Source organism: Lacerta agilis, chromosome 3, assembly GCF_009819535.1.
Source record: "Lacerta agilis isolate rLacAgi1 chromosome 3, rLacAgi1.pri, whole genome shotgun sequence".
Classification (NCBI taxonomy): domain Eukaryota; kingdom Metazoa; phylum Chordata; class Lepidosauria; order Squamata; family Lacertidae; genus Lacerta; species Lacerta agilis.
Genome location: NC_046314.1, coordinates 56,922,135 through 56,941,769, shown reverse-complemented (window position 1 = coordinate 56,941,769; position 19,635 = coordinate 56,922,135). Strand labels below are relative to the sequence as shown.

The following is a 19,635-nucleotide window of genomic DNA, read 5'->3' as shown; positions in this document are numbered from 1 at the left end:
ATCCCATATGGATGTGTCTCGAGAAAGGGAAATAGAACTGCAAATGAGTGCCACGTGCAAGGGATCTGTTGCTTTCCTCAAACGTCCAAAGTGTTCCTGTCTCACTCTGTATATTTACTCTCTGCAGGACTGAGCAAAATTTAGCTCTGGTGTATCCCTGGCATGCAAGCTGGAGGTTTCAAATTACTGATGAGGTCTTCTTTAAACGTGGTATTAAGAGTACCTTGGAGTTCTGAGCGATATCATCCATCTTTTTTTAGATCTGTCTGTTCATCACAATATTGTGCCAGAGTTTGTTAGGTAAACATGATTGACAGATACCCATCTTTATCCTTTTCACTGCTGGAGGTCAGGGCTGGGGAAAGGTAATGCTTTTTTAATTAGCTGTTGAGCGGATTGAATTTCCTTTGTGTGGGGCTGCAGGCTGCTGTCCTATGAGGCAGCGTGTCTGAAGAAACCAGTGATCATTTTCACGTGTGATACTAAACAATCCCCTCTTCTTGCACTATCTCTGTCGCTTGTGGAAATGTATTCTCGTGGCTTAAATACACAAGATGAATCTGATGCATATGTCAAGCAACACAGATTTTATTTTTCATCATAGATTGGTCTAAGCACAAACAGATTTGAGTCCATGTGTGAAAACCAAACAGCCTGTGGGTTTGTATTCAGTTCTTTGGCATCATGTGCTGAAATAAAAACAACAACACAGAATTAGGAATCCTATGAACAACACAACGTCTCTTAGGGCCAAAATAAAGCTTCAATCTCTGGAGATAATATAACAATCCTGAAAGCACACAAGAGTTACAGAAGCCAGATGAATGCAGTATTGAACACATATTTGACTGCACTTTAATAGAAAAAAAGAAATGTAACTTTAGGACATACAAGCTGTCTGTAATAGTTGTTTCTGCTAGTTAAACTCCAAAGTTAACAAAAACACTCCTGGTTGACTTGGCAAGCAGCACCAAAGCAACAGTCTTCCTTAGCAGATGCTTCGTTTAGGCCTTAGGTCTTTTTGAATCTTCATTCTACATCAAAAGATCTGAAATTTGATCCATGTGAACTTATTTAAGACATAGTACAAAATGTTCAAATCTCCACATTTTAGTGCAAATTCCTATCACAGTGTTCCAAAGCAGTTTTCCCTGATATAATGCATTTTGCACTAATAATGCCATCAGGTCTTTTTTCCCCAGCCAGAACTCACCAGAACTCAGTTCTGGCACCTCTCAAGTGGGCGGCAAAGCCATTATAAGAGAACATGGGAGGCATTCATGGTGAGTGTTTTCAAAAAATAATAGCACATCATGGACCAGTTGCATACAAAGGAATTGCGGGAGACACCAGATGGGGAACCCCCAAGGGAGGAAGGCTCAGGACCAAGGACAACGTTGAGTAGTTAGAGGGAGAAGACTGGGAAGAGGAGGTATTGGATGCTAAAGGGGTAACAGGGCTTAGTGAGTGGGGAGAGTCTGTGGCAGACAGAAGTCCAGAATCAGAGGCAGAAACAGAAGCAGGAGGAAAGGGAAGCTGAGAGGCAGAGATGGGTTAGACTTGTGAAGAGACACAGGTATCTCCTCCTGCTGCTGCGACAAGCTCCTTTCCCAGAACCAGGAGACACATGAAGCAGGAGCAAAAAAAGACAGGCATGCAGACACAGTCTGATTGCTTGAGAAAAGCCTGGAGAGGAGGAGACAAAGAAGGCTGTGGGGAGGTGGGGATCTTTAGTCTCAGCACCTGATCCATGGGGGCAAGACCTGAGTTGTTGCACTCATTGGGCCTGATATTCTTGTGCAGATCCTATTTGCTAATAAAGAGTTAGCTCCAGTTTGCTTGGTGTGATTTACTGTTGGCTCGCTCCTGTCATATTTCCCCATGAGCGCATTTCCCCTAGTATGTGCATTTTTGTACACATTAATTGGCTGGAACACTGCATCACAAAATATAGAGAAGTATGGTTTGCAAAGAATGGATGTGTTTCGGTTCACATATTGTTTCAGAAAGTGCCAGTGTAATAAGATTTGCCTTTAAATGTAAGATAAATGGAACTCCCCACTTAAATGTCCCACCCGCTACTATTATCAGCCAAAAATCAACACTAGATAATATTTAGCACAGCTCTATTAGAAATGAATGTGCTTCCTGAAAGATCTTCTCCTTAAGAGGCAAATCGGCAGAAGACGGCAGCACATGTGTATGGTGTACTTGTTACAAATGAAAGAGTCTGAGTAAAAAAATTAATATCCCTCAGTTAAAATTTAGTATGGCCATTGGGGCTAAATAAAGTGTGTTGGGGTTAGGGATGGGAGAGAAATTTGATACCATTTTCATTTAAAGCCAAATCTGTCCAATTCACATTTTCCGAAACAATAGGCAATCCAAAACGCAACCCTCCTTCGAAATTCACACTTATCTGAATTTTGTGATGCCATTCTCCAATCAACCAGTGTTCACATAAAAAATGCACGTCTTAGGTGAAATTGTGCATAGAAATGAATATATTTGTTAAAATAGCATACAAAACACAATATATTAGCAAAATTGTTTGGAAAAATATTACATTAAACAAAAACCGTATATAAAATGTGTTTATTAAGAGACCTTCTTACTAAAATGCTGAAGAATGTTCATGAAGTTTTTTTTTTTGAATGCAAATTGCTGCAGAAGTGTGGAGAACTGTGTTTTTGACTGGAAAAATGAAAAACAGAGAGAACTGAAAATTGACAGATTCTTCCATACCAAGTTGGGGTACAAAGCCGGTTCTCCAGCTCTCTAGTTGATCATCCCTTAGTTATAAGACCTAAATTGATGGATGTTTACAGTGAAGGTTTTTCTTTGGAGTGCTTATACACACAAAAGAAAGGAAAGAAAGAAGAAAATTTATTTATGCTAAAGGTATAAGCAAATCCACCCTCGGGCTTCAGGCCTTTCCTTTTGAACTATAAATGCCACGTGTCTTCTTTATATTCTGTGATCACAGAAGAATGCAAGTAATAAGAAATGAGTTTTTAATTTGTCTGCAGTTGTTGTTAGTCCTACTACTGCGATTCCATCATTTGGGGAGAGGCAGCCAGAGGGTGGGTTCTTCTTTGAAATATCATTGTCTCAAGCTTTCCAGCCCACTTAATTGGCCTGAGGAAAAGGTAGGGGGGGTTATGGGCTAAGATTTATAAACAAATAGTCCATTATGCTTCTCATTAGTTGGAAGAATACCTGTATAAGTGGAAGCTGTCAGTTACAATAAGCACCCCCTCTCTTTTTGCTTATATAATAATCCTAGCATTCAAAAGACTAATCACTACACACTGATCTACAAAGCATCTTATTTCCTCATCAAATTTCCCTACTCGGCTTAGCCATGCTTGTCAGCTTCCCAGCGCCCCTTTTCAATAACTGGCTTATTCTTAGCGTCCAGCCAAGAAGCATTCCTAGGAGTAAACCATGGAAGAATGAAGACCTAATTTCTTTATCTCACTCCAGGAGAGATTTCTCCTCACGCTCATGGGAAAGGTCACACAGGTAATTTGGGCTGCTGGTTCGCATTAAGAGGAGGAGGCATATATAGCACATTGAGGCCCTTTGTCTAAGAAACCAGAGGGCCACCAAGGATGAAGGAAGGACATTAATGGGCAGCAGTGAAGCAAAGCCCCCCCCCCACTAAAAAGAAAATCACTGTTTTATTTTATTTTATAAAAATGAAGGAACAGCATTAAATAGCCTTAAGCTCATGGGGTTCATTCTCCTCTTCTTTTTAGCAACAGTGAAATAAAACATAAAAAAAAAATGAAATGAAAGTTCTAGAAAGGGAAAAAAATCCTGAAAAATTTCTGAGTAACCACATTAGGGACAATCTGGAGGAAACTCTGCCTGCATAAGTCCCATTAAAGTTAGGGGAAGCATATCCTTATGAGACTAGGAACGTAAGGCAAGGGAATGGAAGTCCACTTCCAATTGGAAATTCAGAACTTATTACACCCATAACACAGAGACTTTGGGCAAACTAGGTTTTGGGACTCACAGTTTGCCTAAAGTCCCTGGGTTATGGGTGAAATAAGTTCTGTTTTGGAACTCTGGTTTCCAGAAAAATGGGGGAAAGAATGAAAAAAGGAGAGCCAGATGTGATCCCTGTGGCATGAAATGGCTCTGGTATCTGTAAGTATTGTGTGATACAATGCTTGCATTCCTGCAGGGATACACTCTTCACTACTATAATCCACAGAACCAGACAGAAAGGGTAGATTTGCCATTATATTCCCAAAGGGAAATAAAATTGTGATTCCTTTATTTATATTTAAGTATATGTTTGTGGGGGAAGTTGCTTTTCTCATTTTCTCAATGGTTTTTCTTTAATAAATTTGTGTGTGTGTGTGTGTGTGTGTGCGTGCGTGCACGCGCGCACACACACACACATTGAAATGCTCTAAATATTTATGAGACTAACATAAGTAACTTAATGAAACAGTCCACTGAAGCAAAGCATAATTGCTGTGGCTGGTTCTGGAGAGAATATTTGCAAATCATACCATTATTCTTTCTTTTACTTTAACTGCAATCCTATTGAGTTAAAAGGGACTTACTCCCAGGTAAGTGTGTTGCAATCCTATATAGGCTTATCTTATAGTAAGTCCCATTGAACTTAGTGTAACTTACTATGCCCACTGGCCGGTTGGGCTCACCCCCTGGGGAATCCCCAGACCCAGATCTGCCTGCCATTAGCTAATCTGTAGACAGGCCTGCCGTCCTCCCCAGCTGGCTGCCAGATGGCTGACAAGGCCGTGGCCAGGTGGCAATGCCACCTGACCATTTAAGGTAAGCAGACATCTTGGTAGGCATGCTTAGGTTTGTGCTTTTAGGTGTATATTTGATTTTCATTCTGAAAAATATTTATGGCCAAATTAAATTGTGATTGTGTGTGTGTATTTGTGTGCGTTGGGTATCTCTCACTCACTAATTTAACTTGCATCTTGAATGCAACTATTTTTACCTCGTAATAAGAAGTTGAAGGTTCTTATGGGCTCTCTAGACAGCTGTCATTTTTGTGGGCTTCAAATGTCAAATCTCATAAGCTGTCAACTGTCACAAAGCGTCAAATATCCATGGCTTCCCATTGTATATTGGGACGCGGGTGGCACTGTGGGTTAAACCACAGAGCCTAGGGCTTGCTGATCATAAGGTTGGCGGTTCAAATCCCTGTAACAGGGTGAGCTCCCATTGTTCAGTCCCTGCTCCTGCCAACCTAGCAGTTCGAAAGCACGTCAAAGTGCAAGTAGATAAATAGGTACTGCTCTGGCGGGAAGGTAAACGGCATTTCCGTGCACTGCTCTAGCAGGGGAGCACAGCTATAATATATCCTTGACCAAAGAACAGTACACTCCTTCTATCTGGGATGGTCGTCCTCTTCCACCGAGCGCACAGCTTCGGGAGGGACACACATGGAGCAGTGAGGGAGGAAGTGGACACCCGCCTAGCCAGCCAGATCAGCCGAATCAACCCTGGCAATCAATGGGGTGACAGATGTCACAGCCAGATCGCCCTCACATCTGTGCGCTGCTCTGGTTCATGCTGGCCACATGACCCAGAAGCTGTACGCCAGCTCCCTTGGCCAGTAAAGCGAGATGAGCGCCGCAACCCCAGAGTCGTCTGCGACTGGACCTAATGGTTAGGGGTCCCTTTATCTTTACCTTTTACCCATTGTATATTATCTACAAAATGCTGTTCGGTGCTATATACCACTGCACATTATATATTTAATGCTATCAATTATAAAATACTATTAGACATAATATACCAGTGGTTCATAAGCCATATTCTGAGCAGCCCTTTGTATTTGGAAACTGATCAGAGGCTCCCAACTGGAAGACCAGTAACTGTCACTATTTTGTGAGAGAGGTTCAAGCGCATACCAAAGCTTTAGGTTTGTTCAATTAAAGTGGCTTAAAGAGCTCTGCCAACTTAGTTCAGTAAATCCACATTGAAAAAGAAATGGACTTATTGCAGTTTGGAAAGTGATGGGGAAAGCCTTTGAAAAGTGTGCAGTGAGAAAATCACTAACAGGAAGATGTGTAAACACCCTCCAAGCAAATAAGGATGAATATTCACGATCTTATAACTGCCCTGCAAATAAACCATAATGAATGCTCAGCAAAGATGGGATATAAACCACTTTGAGGTGGGCTTCTTTAATAATTAAGTGGTATGTAATTTATGTGAAATAAATGAATAAATAAATAATCAAGCCACCAGGTAAGCTTTGTACAAGCAAATGACAATGAACGTTCAATAAGCAGGTCACCTGGAGGAGCCTCTTGTGAAGAAACCTTCCCAAATGCTCACCACAACTGCTTCTCTTCTGCAAATGCACAGCCTCAGCTGAATGCTGGGAATGTTCTACAGCACATTCACAGTGGGTGATGGTGTATCAACCTAGAGAATATTCAACAGTAAAATTTGGCGAAGGAAAATTCTGAGAAGAATTTTCAGCAGCAGATAGGTTCATTTCAGCTACAGATTACTCCTACACAATGGTAGTATCAATCTGTCATCAGCATCACAGAGAAAGCAGGGGGAAAACACCTTGCTAAAGCAAGAGGTGTGGCATAATCTCTACTGTATTTCTCAATGTATAGGAATGCAAGAAGAGCTCTGCTGGATCGGACAAAAGGCTAGTCTAGTCCAACATCCTGTTCTCACACATGGCCAACTAGATGCCTATGAGAAGCCAACAAGCGGCGTATGAGGGCAACAGAGCTATCGCCACTTCTGTTCCCCAGCAACTGCAGTTTATAAGGGGCTGCTGAAATCAACAGAATACTCTATTATTTTTTTAAAGAAGAATTTAAAGCCAGGGCTTGGAATGGAAGATACCATTTTCATAATTAGATAAGTTAATAATGACTTTTGGTAGGCTGCCTTGCATAGGTAATATTACACTTCAAATGTGAACATTCCAGACAGGACAGTAGGGGAGCTTCAATGCTGCCTGAATAATATTCTGGCCCAAGCAAGGGATTGACGGAAGATTAACACTTTAAGCAAAAGCTCCTGCCTGCAGAGATTCTCTTACATAAAATAGAAGCACCAGTGGTACTGAGAGGAGCAGCAAAATTGAATGGGATCCAGTTGCTATGTTACATCAAGAAGAGTTGACTGAGATAGTTGTGCACATAAGAGACTGGTTCCAGATGCTCAGCAGTCTATAGAAGGTTCTCTGCACACTGTCCCTTCTGCTGTTACCACACTCAATCCAGGAATGAGCTCTCATATGAAAGCACAGTCTTTAATATTAAGAATACATTTTATTGCCGGGACTTCCATAAGCACTGGTTCAAACTATGTCCAAGGAAGCTTATTCCTCATTGTTCAGTAAGCTTGCTGACCTCTCATAGGTCCAAACTTTAGAATGGGTGGCAGTGATGTCATTATTTTAATCAATGGGTGAGCGTTGGCAGAGGCAGAGTTAGGGCAGCGCGACCAGTTCCGCTGTCCTGGGTGCTGAGCCTATGGAGCTCTGCAGGGCGTCACAACTAGGGTGTAGTGAGTTGAGCAGAACAGCCAGTGAGAGGCGGGGTAGGTGAATTTTGGCTTTGTACAGGGTGCCACTGAAATTTGAAAGACCAAAGTCCACCCCTGGACATGAGTATCAAGGACTGGCCCATTTAGGAAGGACCAATTTCCCCTAATCTGTCTGATCAACCTTTAGTTACATACCTTAGCAAATAACATGTTTTGAAGCCTCTATATCTAGCAAGTCTGCATATTTATTTTCCATTTGTACCTTCATTAGACCAAGCTAGATTATTTTAGTGTGTAAAAAACATCAGAGTATGTATTTACAACTCTTGAGCTTGATATGCATAACAATTGCACTGCAGTTTCTCAGACTGAATAGGCTTTTGAAAAATGTCTTCTGTGAACCAAACCAGGACATGAGTAGCACATCCAGAGATGTTCTTGATGGCTGCCTCTGAAGTTAAATAATTCCATTCCCCTACAAACTTGAAAAAGTCTGAACTTGTTAGGTTTTCTTCTTCTTGAGATATGGCAAGAGGAAGTGTGTGTGTGTGTGTGTGTGTGTGTGTGTGTTTTAAATGGGCTCGTATTGGTCATATTTTACCTGTTTTATTAATGGTTGGGTATACTTTAGTGCTTCAGTGCCAGCATTTTGGCAATGATATTCCAACAGCTTGGGCATGCTGGCACCACCAGGCAGAAGAATCTAGTGTTTTTGATGCCCAAAGAGAGCACTAGAATGTCATCACTTGATCCGTAAGTTGCCATTGGGTGCCCCTCTCATTGGTAATGATGCATCAATGGTCCTGCATCATTGTGTAAACCCAGCTGAGCAAAGCTAGCAGGTACAGAAGAAGCTTGCAAAGTAGCATTGCTTCTCACTTGGCCACAAGGTGCTATCTACCAGTCAGTGAAAAGGAGATCATCCCAGGGGCCCTATGACAATACAGAGGCCACTGGGAACTATCCCAAATGGAGGGGCACACAAATGCAGTAGAGGGAGTGGCATGTGACTCTCAGATCCCCTTTGGCCTTCCTAGTAGTGCTTGCCAAGCTAAAGTAAGCCAAGCACGAGTCACACTCAGTTTTCTCTGCTGCTACGTGGAAAGTGTGAAATGGGTAGATAGAATGACTGTGGGTCTCAGCGAGACCTGCCATGCTGCTTCCATATCTTCCCTGCTCAGAACCTTTGCCATTGGGCAGGCTTAAAAATCTCATTGCATTAATCACAGCCTCGTTTTCAAAAGCATTGCCGGTGAAGAAATTGCCTGAACGCTGATCTAATTTACCACAAGATTGCACAAGCAGGTTGATTTTCTCCTTCTGGTTTGGGAAGCAAGAACAAAGCAGAGACCCAACACCTACTGCACAGCTTAAAAGCATTCTCACTACTCTCAGACTCTTATCTCTTTCTCAGGTTACTGTAGTTTGTCCCTGTCATGCCACTGCAGTGAGTGCTGAAGCCTGGTGAGATAATACTTGGCCCAGTCCCAGGCAATCATTTTTGAGTAATTCATTTGGGCACCACACACCCAGCCTCCACATTTTCCAGCCAAGGGTACAGTTACCCGTTTCCTTGTTTGTCTTTGGAATGCTGTGGCATAGAATTCAGGCCCAGCCCATCTCCAGCATTGAGCAGGGAGTCCAGTGGAACAGAAAACATGTTGCAAGGAAAAGCATGCAGGTTCTTTGGATAATTTCTTATCATGCTAGGTGCAACCTGTGTTGCCTTATCCTTTAGTACCAGTCATGTGCTCTGAATACAGAGCCACCAAAACAAAGCCACTTCCAGAGGGGCAGCCAAGTTAATCTGCACCAATAAAAACAACAAAGAATCTCGTAGCACTTTAAAGCCTAACATTTTTATTATGGATTCAGCTTTTGGAGGTCAAAGCCTGCTTGATCATACATCTGATGAGTGGCCTCTGGTCCAGAAAAAATCAGTGCCATATTAAATCTGTTGAGTAGGCCAAGAAACCTTGTCATGATAAATGTGCTGGTGTTAAACATGCCACAAGTATCTATTTTTATTTTTATTTTTATTGTAAATGGGACAAAGGCACACAAGTGATTTGTATATGTATTCCTGCACATACGGCAGGCATAGGCAACCTCGGCCCTCCAGATGTTTTGGGACTACAACTCCCATGATCCCTAGCTAACAGGACCAGTGGTCAGGGATGATGGGAATTGTAGTTCCAAAACAGCTGGAGGACCGAGGTTGCCTATGCCTGACATATGGGGTCTGCAATCAACATAATGAAGGAGTATCAAAGACAGTGCATGCATGACTACATCCTCTATTGAAGTGAATGTCCAAAATTTTCAGTATTAAGTACTTCTTGCTTTGGATTCCAGCCCTTCCATCCCACCTGGTTTTCTGCTCCCCCCCCCCCAACAGTCAACAATCTCTAGCTACTGAGCATGCCCATTCCACATTTGTTTTTAGGGGTGGTGGCAGGTGATTCCTCCAAAGAGCATGTACTTCTGAAAACTCTGAGGTTGCCTCAAGCCCGCAGAAATGTCTCTTTTGCGCATGGACAGTGCCATGTTGACTCCACAAGCAATGGCCCTCACCGAATAAACATCAGAAATAGAGGGAACTATTGGCAACAAACATTGCAGTTTGGGATGCTGCTGCTCAGTCTTCCAGTCAAGCTGCTGTGCCTTCTTTCAGGAAAATCCATTCCAATTCTGCTTCCACCTGGGTTTTGTCTCTTCCACACCCCCAATAATGAGTCAGTATGCCATGCCTACTGAGCACGCTCAGTCCTCCTTGGGCTTATTGGGAGGGGGGTTTCCTTCAGGTTTTCCTCCCTAAAGTTTTTCATACTTCTGAAAACCTTGGGTTTTTCTTTAGCTAATGGATGACTCTGTCTTATGTGTGCATGTTTAAGTTGTGTAAGATATCCCGATGGTGTACACATTTCTATTTATGCAACAGAACTTACCCTCGTCTCCTCCTTCTGCCCCCCCCATCTCGCCTGGTTTTCCATCCCCCCAACCCTCCAGAGCAGATTTGGGGAGGGTGTGGGGCACATATGGAAGGAGGAGAGGGGAAGTTCTTAAGAATTAACTCATTTCAGCATTTTATCAGAGTGCTAAAGAATAGTCCAAAGGAGGTTTTAATATCCCCCATGATAGTGTGTCCATAATTTTAGCCATATGAATTTTATCATTATCTCAACTGTTGCCATATTTATACAGAGATATGCAGGATAGGTCGTGAGATTTTATTCTGGATTTCTTTTTAATTAGTTTCATTAACCAAGGAACCACTGTTGCTGAAACAGATGTTGTGGTCCATTAATAGCTCTCAGCTGCCTGTGGCAAACTGTGGAGCCATGCATGGAGAACTCATAACTCAGAAGAGGAACAAGTGTAGTCTACAAAATAACATAAGTGGCAACCTATGAATTATTTTATTTTCTTCCAATTTGTGCATTTTTCATTTGGCTCTTTTTTTCCTTTGGCATCTTTCTCTCTCACTCACTCTCTGATCCGGCATTTCTGCTGAAATTTGCTGGATTTATTTGATACAATCTCATCAAGGGAAAAGAACATGAACATAAGGCAATCCTCTTTTCTTAAAAACGTAATTTATAACCTCTCCAAATAGTTTCATGCAGCATGCCTTTTGCTGTTTCCAAGATAACTCATGCCACAATATTTTGTTTGTATTCAGGATCTTGGTATAGGCCAATGTGTCCTGTAATTTCCCATAAATTTGTATTGAGAATAGAAGAGACAATCAGAGCCTTTCTATGAAGGGGGGAAGAAGAGTCTGTGGCAGACGAACCACTGCTTCCTAAACAGGGCCATAGGTAGGTGATCTTGTGCCCCTGGCAGAACTGTCCAGATTGTGCCCCCTAGCAATGGACAAATTTGCTCTTCTTTCTGCCTCTCCTCCAACTCCCCCCTCCACCCATTCAATTCACCCTCTATTAAAAACCTTTTTTTATGAGGCAATAATTTATATTTTTATTTATGGACATATTTTTAGCTGATTTTGTGCCCCCCTCACCTGCGCCTCTGGCAGGGGTCCACCTCGCCACTCCCTAGCTACGTCCCTGTTCCTAAACCATGTTAGGCTCACATGTACCAAAGTCAAACATGTAGAGTGGCTTCTTAACCTCTCCTCTGCCCACTTTCCCCCACCTGTTTGTCATTCTTTCTTTTTTGTCATGCCCCCATTTGGGTTTCCCAAATGAGTGGAATCTTATACATATGCCAATAAAGGTAAAGTTTGAAAAAGGTAACGCATTTTGGATACTGTGGTTCAATTACTGCTATATAGCCAGAAAGAGACAAAGTGTTCTCCTCTGCTTTTTAAAATCCTTACATACGTTTTTCCAAAATGCACCATAATTATCAAAATTTAACCTATTAAAAAAATTGGGCATCTAAATAGCTATGTTTTGTGCAACAGAGAATAACATCCAAAACACCCAACAAAGTTGATGTTTCTTCTGGGGGAATACGGTGCAAAAGTGAGAGAGGTGTCAGTTAGCAGAATGAAAAGAGGAGGCATTTTTTTGAGGGAGTGGGGTGAAGAAGCAAGGATGAGATGAGTGCTATCCTGAATGAAGGACAGAAGGGAATCTACAAGCACGAAGGAACTCTCCCAAGGAGGACAAGGCATTGCCACCACAAGCAAGCTGGCAGGAGACAAGAAGGCAAGCACAGCACCCAGATTCAAATCTGCCACCCCTCCCAGAGCGCCACTTGAGAAAACTGCTTCAGAAAGGCTCCTGGTAGCACCAACCATGGCCTTCACACATGGTGGCAATTTTAAAATATAGACACCTTTTAACTTCTTCAGATTCCAGGATAAAGGGACACAAGGAATCACACAATAGCAGTTCTGCAGAAGGGAGAAAACCCCAAGATTCTTGGGACAGAATAGCCTATGGCAGCCTGATGCCTTCCAGATGTTTTGAACCACAGCTCCTGGCTGGGGCTGATGGAGCTGGTAGCCCAAAATATCTTGCCAAAAACTGGGATAGAACATTTATTCAAAATAAAATGTTTTCTGGAGCCTGATGAGGTTTTTCTCTCTCCTTGAGAGTGCTCAGGGCTAGTAATTACGCATGAAGTTTAACTGGTTAGCTGGCTGATTATTGATTGGTGCTGCCTTGTATGATTTCTTCATGGCCATTTCATAGACACCTGTTTTTAGGATTTCATTTGCTGCATTTTATTTTGATTATAGTACTTATCATTCTCTACTGCATAGTAAAGATACATTTTACTTTGCTATAACAGCAAAGACTTCTGCTGGTATCTTTTTTTACTTGGTGTGTGTGTGTGTGTGTGTGTGTGTGTGTGTGTGTGTGTGTGTGTTTAAAATCTGTATGCTGTTCCATTTCCAGTTGCTGGAATCATTAAAACTGCAAATTGCATGTGACACACATCCTCTCAAGTGTTTTCAAGGACACTTGGTTGTCTTCCATGAATTAAACTCTCACAGTTATAAAAACATTTCATTGCCAGGCTAATATTTCAGTGCCTTCATAATGCAGAGGGGAAACAGATATGTAAAAATGGTTTTCTTCCAGAGATGAAAATCTGGATTTGTTTGGTTTTTTGTAAACTTTACATTGTAGCACAGCTAACGTTTTAAAATGCTACAAGAAAAGCTTCAGCTTTCTTTGAATCCTATATTGTGAAACAATGTAAATAAATAAAAAATAATTGTAAAAAATATATCCCAGCTACGCATTTTTGCAAGATATTCTGGGAGGGTGTCCTGTTTGTAGTACAACAATGATGTGTCATTCCATTCAAGAAGTGACAGGGGTCTGTACAACCTGGGAGGTCTTCAGTCCAAGACAAAAGTGTGGCAGGTTCTTATCTGAGAGAAGATGTTTGCAGATGACACAGCCTTGACAGCACATTCCAGGGAACCTCTAGAGAGATTCATTAACTGTTTTGCCCAAGCCTGTATGGAGTTCGGCCTCACCACCAGCCTGAAAAACCTCCTGCATCAGGACATTGCCAACACTCCATGCATCAGCATTGGTGACCCCATGCTTGAGGTGGGAGATGATTTTGTCTCCCTGGGCTCCACTATAACCAGCAACCTCTCCATCGATGCAGAGCTGGACAAGCATTTTGGCAAAGCATCTTCAGCAATGGCTCGCCTCTCCAAAAGAATATTTGATGTGAACAACAAATACTCAGAGGAAGGTCTATCAGGCTTGTGTGTTGAACACGCTGCTTCATGGAAGTGAGTAATGGGCAACTTACACCTGCCTCAGTGATACCTCAGTGCCTTCCATCAGGAAGATTTGGGGCCTCACATGGCAGGACAGAGTCTCAAACAAAGTTGTGCTTTCCCAAGCCCACATTCCCACCATGTTCGCATGGCTTAGTCATGTCCACAGAATGGAAGATGGCAGGATTCCCGAGGACATGTTCAATGGGGAGATAGGTTCAGGCACCAGGCCCATTGGCAGACCAACTCTGTACTACAAAGATGTCTGCAAGCATGACATGAAGGCTGGTGACATAACCCCTGCCGTATCAGAATCCCTTGCAGACGATCACAGTGCCCACACGGAGAACTGTTTTGCTGTCTGTCCTGAATGATCTTTGCATTAATCAAAGGTGTCGTCTTTCCTATATAGTATTTATATATGTTATGAGAAAATTGAAAAACATGGGCAAACCTAGGTATGCCTGAGCAAAATCTGGAAAATTCTACTTTGACTTCAGATAGCTCTTGAGACAATAACTATTAACTATTAAACACATTTCTCAAGGATCTGGGGCAAATTATGTTGTGTCACAATGTATAACACCTGGGGCAATTCAACAAACATGTGGTCAAATCCCCAAATCAGTTGCAACAGCTATTTTGGCTTCTACGCTCTCCCAGACATTCAGCTCCCACCACATTTGCCTAGGCATTTTCTAGATGTTCAGGATTCAATGGTCACATGCCCCATTTTTATGTTATCTAGAAAACAGATACAGCCTAGAGACATACTTATTTGTGCATTGTGTTCCACATGATTTTTAGCCTGGTTAAAGCTTACACAATAATTATCTCGCTTTTTTGTTGTTGTTTTGTTATGAAGTCATGCCCAGAAAGAGAACGGGCAGCTAGGTATCATGTTGCATAAGTGCTCAGTGCCATGTGGAAGACAACGACATGAATCAATAATGCCGTCTGGGAAATGGCTTAGAATAAAATATTGCAGGGGAGAGTACAAAACGTCGCCCAGAAGGAGGTTTCGGTGTTGATTAAATATGGCTGCCTCAGCTCTTTTCAGTTCAATGACAGATGAGGAGTGCTTCAAACTTCAGCTTTTGCTTCAGCATATTCTGAACAAGGGGCTACTCAAATTGCAGCGAAAACACATGTTGGCCTGCCCAGGTATGCGAGGATTGTCTGACTGCCTTGGGCTGCCCTCTGAAGGCTGAACTTGTGTACACTGTTAAGAAGAAAACTTCCTTCAGTTTGCTAACTTCTAAACAATCAAATTCAACCGGACTCCCACATCTCCTTAAGGTATTTTTGTCGAGAGGTCCCAAAACAAACAAAAAGGACAGAATTTTAAACTCTATTCGCAAAGGTTTGCAAAGCAGTCAAAAAGCTCAGAGAAAACAGGACAGGTAATCTAGAAGATTCGGGGTGGGGTGGGGGAGATACCTCACAAAAGAGTATTCTATATGAAAATCATCATAGGAGGTGAGGCCATAAATGAATACTTTAAAACATATGTTTGTGCTGACTATGGCAATAAGCTAAGTTAGGCTTTTCTTATTTCTTCCATGTGTAAGTTTGCTTGGCATTCAAAACATATGGTGCCACTTGGAAAAAGAAATATAACCTGTTTTAGCCGACTACCCTGGGTATACAGCTGAGCCAAAGAACCAAGATTGTTCTAGAAGCCAGTTTGTCTACCGTTATTGACACCACTTGGGTTGTCAGATCTAAACTAACCATATATTTTAAATCTTGGATACCTGCCTTGTCAGTAAATTATCTACCGATATCACTAGGAGAAACAAACCCACTTGCATCCAGCACTAATTACCACAGGACCTGAACTTGAAGCCACCATTTTTTAATAAACCAGAGTTGGCTCATTAATGAATTACATTTACCATCTCAAGCCTACTAATAAAAATAAATGCTGGAGACAGTGTTGGGTCCACAAAATTGAAATAAATACCTCATTGATGCCATTTTTTTAGTTCTTTTAATTTATCTATTTAACTGTATATTACAATGACTAACAAACCAGATATATTAAATTATTGTAGCAAAACATTCCAGCTTCCACTTTCTTCAGCTGACTGGATGTGAACCAAAGGATGCTGTCTTTTTCCTCCCTTTCTTCTAAGCACTATTATACTTCTGTGTGTTCCTATTACTGACTGATGTGAAGCCACATTTGGCTTCAGGGTTTGAGGATCCCCAGTCAGCCTGGTCTTGATGAGCCCCCCCCCCACTTAATTTGTTCATGGGCAAGCAGCTGGTGATGTTAGAGGTGCTGGCAAATGCTAGATGGACAAATGCCAGTTCACAGCAGAAATAATTCAGAAGAACCAGATTGAAGAACATAGTCTAGGCTTTGCATTTATTTCTGAATTGTATCTTCTATTATTTGGGCCTCTACTGCAGTAGCCCAACATCAGACCTATCTGTTGCCCCCTTTAGCTATGTACAGACTGAGTCAAGTACATTTGTAGCTATGCAAGGCTTCCATTTGATCCTAAAAGCTGTCAAGTGCATGCACCATGACATCCATGGCCAGCAGGCTCTTACCATGCATGCCCCTAAGTTTCTGGGGGCATTCAGCATCATGGGAGCTACATTTTTCATAATTTCTTACAACCCTGAATGCCAATGAAGCTTTGGGATGTTGAAATGCATCCATTTGAGGTCAGCCCTGATTCTAAAGCAAACTAGGCCCAATCCTATATAGATCCAGGGAAGACCTGTTATTCTGGTGTACATTAACCTCCTTCAAATTTGGGAGCCTGCCAAATACACACACACACATACACATATAGTGTAAATTAGCAAGAGCATCAAATATCTTTGTTTCACATTACATAATTTCTGCATAGGAATTTTCATTCAAGTTAAAATGTAACATCGAGTTCAAAGCAAGCCACAGTTGAACTACTCGTAGACATTACAAGCTTGTTAATATCAGTTCTGAAAACTGAAGGAAAGTGTTGTCCTCCTCACAAGTTTCTCATGGACATCTGGTTGACCACTGTGGGTATAGGATGCTGTGCTACATGGGCTACTGGCCTGATCCAGCAGAGGTATTATGATGTTCTTAGGTGGTGATCAAAGATGCAAGAAGCTGTGTTATACCAAAGGTTAGCCCGATAACCCATCTTAACTGGGAGCTGTTCTCTGTGGTCCATGGAGCAACCTACAAGCTATGCCAACCAATCAGTCAATGTCGGTTCTTTCACCAAGCTATATTTAGCCATAACATCATTTTAAAACACTGTGTGCACATTGCTGGTTTCTCCAGAGTTTATAAATGACTTATTGGAAGAAGAAAGTCTTTAGCAGGTACTGTAAAGACAACAGAGACAGTGCCTAATATTCAAACCTAAACCTCTAAAGAACCAGTGCTGGTTCTTTAGTCCATTGATGTATCCACAGTACTCTGACTGTATTGAAATTCACAAGGACACACTGAAGGGAATTTTTGACCGGACACAGCTAGCTGCAACATGTGCCTATATGGTGGGAGTCTCATATCTTCAGGCTGTGACATCTGAAGCAGCTCTATGTATCTCACAGTGACTTATTATTTGATTGCTCAGAAAATACAGGAGTCTTTTGCCTGCTATTATGGGATATGAGTACTGACAAGATTTGATGAATTGGACTTACTGTAATTATTAATACGATCATCTTCTGGATGCAACATGTAAAAATGGAAATCCTTTGGCCCCAGTAATGTGACCACCAACATGAGATGGAAGGAAATGTTGCCATATTGTCATTGATATTCTGTTGTATCATATTTTACTTCCTTCCTCATAAGGAGAGCAAATCTGTCTATGTATTGCTGCCTAGATAAAAGGCACGCTACACTTCAAAGCAGCTGAAGTAAACAGTAACATTTCCTTCAATGAGTAATAGAATTACCAGGTCAAAACTGGCCACTTTCTTTTGTCTTGAATTTATGAATCCCATGGGCGAAAATGAGCATTTGGCATGTAACTATGACTCCCCATCAGAATTATTTAGCGAATCTGGTCTCATTCAGAAGTACGAAGATTTCATCAGTGCCACCCTCCCCCAACCTGGCACCCTCCAGAGGTTTTGGACTACAACTCCCATCTGCATGCTAGCTGGGGCTGATGAGAGTTGTAGTCCAAAACTACTGGGCAATACCTGGTTGAATAAGGCTGATTTGTGCAGTGCATGGTGTGATAAAACTTTTCAAACTGGTTTTATTTCCCCACACCCAATTGATGTCCTCGACAAACCCTTTTGCTTATTTATTATTTCCTGCCTGGGCTGCTGTGTATTTGGTGAAAATAAAGATGAATAGTTGGGTTTTTTTAGAAGATAGAACCATTGTGTCTCTTACTTCCATAGTATCTGAATAATATTGCAGCTCCATTGACCATACACTTGCCACCATATGTACTAAGAGTTATGTGTCATGCTGGCAAGTCCTGGATTTGTGTGTGTAAGTGTGTCAATGATAAGGAGACCAGTGTAGAATTTCTGTGCCCCCAAAAAACTTCTAAGATGCTTCCGCTATCAAGGGGAAATATGTGCACCATATGTGTGACACACACACACACACACACACACACACACACACACACACACACGACATATAGTTTATTGGTCAGCCTTCTTCCAGTTTCCATCAGACAAACAGCAGAGCCAAACAGGATTCATACCAAAGCTACCAGCATACATCTGGGTAGCCTGAGCAGTCTTCCCCAGTATGAACTGTGCGCAGGAATTTTCAGAGGATGGATAGTGAGTAGGAGCTAAGGGTGCTTAATCCTTCATGCATTCACCACTTTTTCTTTTTAGCCCAAAAGTTTTGCCCTGCAGGGAGGAAGCAGCAGGTGGGCAGGGCTTAAGTAGACCATCCTGCCCACTGCCCTGCCCTACTATCACTGCTTTACAGCAGAGATGGGCAGCCAGGATTTCCAAATATGCATCTGACCCACCCCCACCCCCCGCATCAGCAGATGTGGTTCTTTTCTTGTACCCCCACCTGGCTTCTTTCAGTTATTCCTCAGGCATAACCAAACTGGCTTAGAGTGGCTCTGCTGGGGAAATGTTCCACTGGCAGAAGAATTGAGACATGCTGTCAGTGTCATGTGCCATTGTGGCAGTGTCTCTGGCATCCCACCATCATAGCGAGGCTTGGGCTGAATCCTATAGCTCCTCAGCCAGCCAATCTTCAGTAATACATCATGCATTTTGTGTCCGTGTGTGTGTCCCCCCACTCCGCCCCACAAACCACACACCAAGAAAGACTGCCATGCAGAAAAGCATTTCTAACTTTCTCACTGGCACCACTGACCAATCTTGTTCTAAGTGGCAAAATTTTGAATCGTAAATATGAAAAAAATAGCATGAAAAGTTTCTCTAGATTACCATTTTTCAATTGCTTCCACCCCCCCCTTCAAGTCACTTCCTGCTGTCTCCCACCCCCTTAGTATTTCTCTCTCTCTCTCTCCCCCTCTCCTTTTTAAAAAATACAATTTTCTTTCAAGTCCTCTACAGTTACAGTGTTTCGGCCATCAAAGTCCCCTCCCAGCCATTTTCATTTACCTTGTGACTCTGACCCTTTGTGAGGCTGAGCATTTTCAGAGTAAACTGATCCCGAAGGTCCCCAAGGATGTTATTCTCATTTATTCACTCAGCCCTTTGAATGGAACGGCCTGCATTTGGCAGTGGTTCAGCAGAGTCAGATTCAAAGAACACACTATCCTCCAATCTCTCTCTCCCTCCCTCCCTCCCTTAGTTTCTTCCTTTGCAAAAATAAAGAATTAAAAAAAATACAATTGTAGGCTTTTTCTGATATAAGGCACAAGGTTTGTGAAGGAGCGTTAATAGATGTCAATCATTTAACACGCCGCATTTCATTCATAGCTGCCGGT

At 42.1% G+C, this 19,635-nt stretch overlaps 1 long non-coding RNA gene across 1 annotated transcript; it reads right to left on the bottom strand.

Annotated features, from left to right (window-relative positions):
- Positions 1–572: 572 nt before the first annotated feature.
- Positions 573–19,387, bottom strand: LOC117044710. Its single transcript, XR_004426312.1, has 2 exons — positions 19,307–19,387; positions 573–689 (listed from the first exon to the last, which is right to left on the bottom strand). It is a non-coding gene; the product is annotated as an uncharacterized LOC117044710 (long non-coding RNA).
- Between the last annotated feature and the right edge of the window lie 248 nt (positions 19,388–19,635).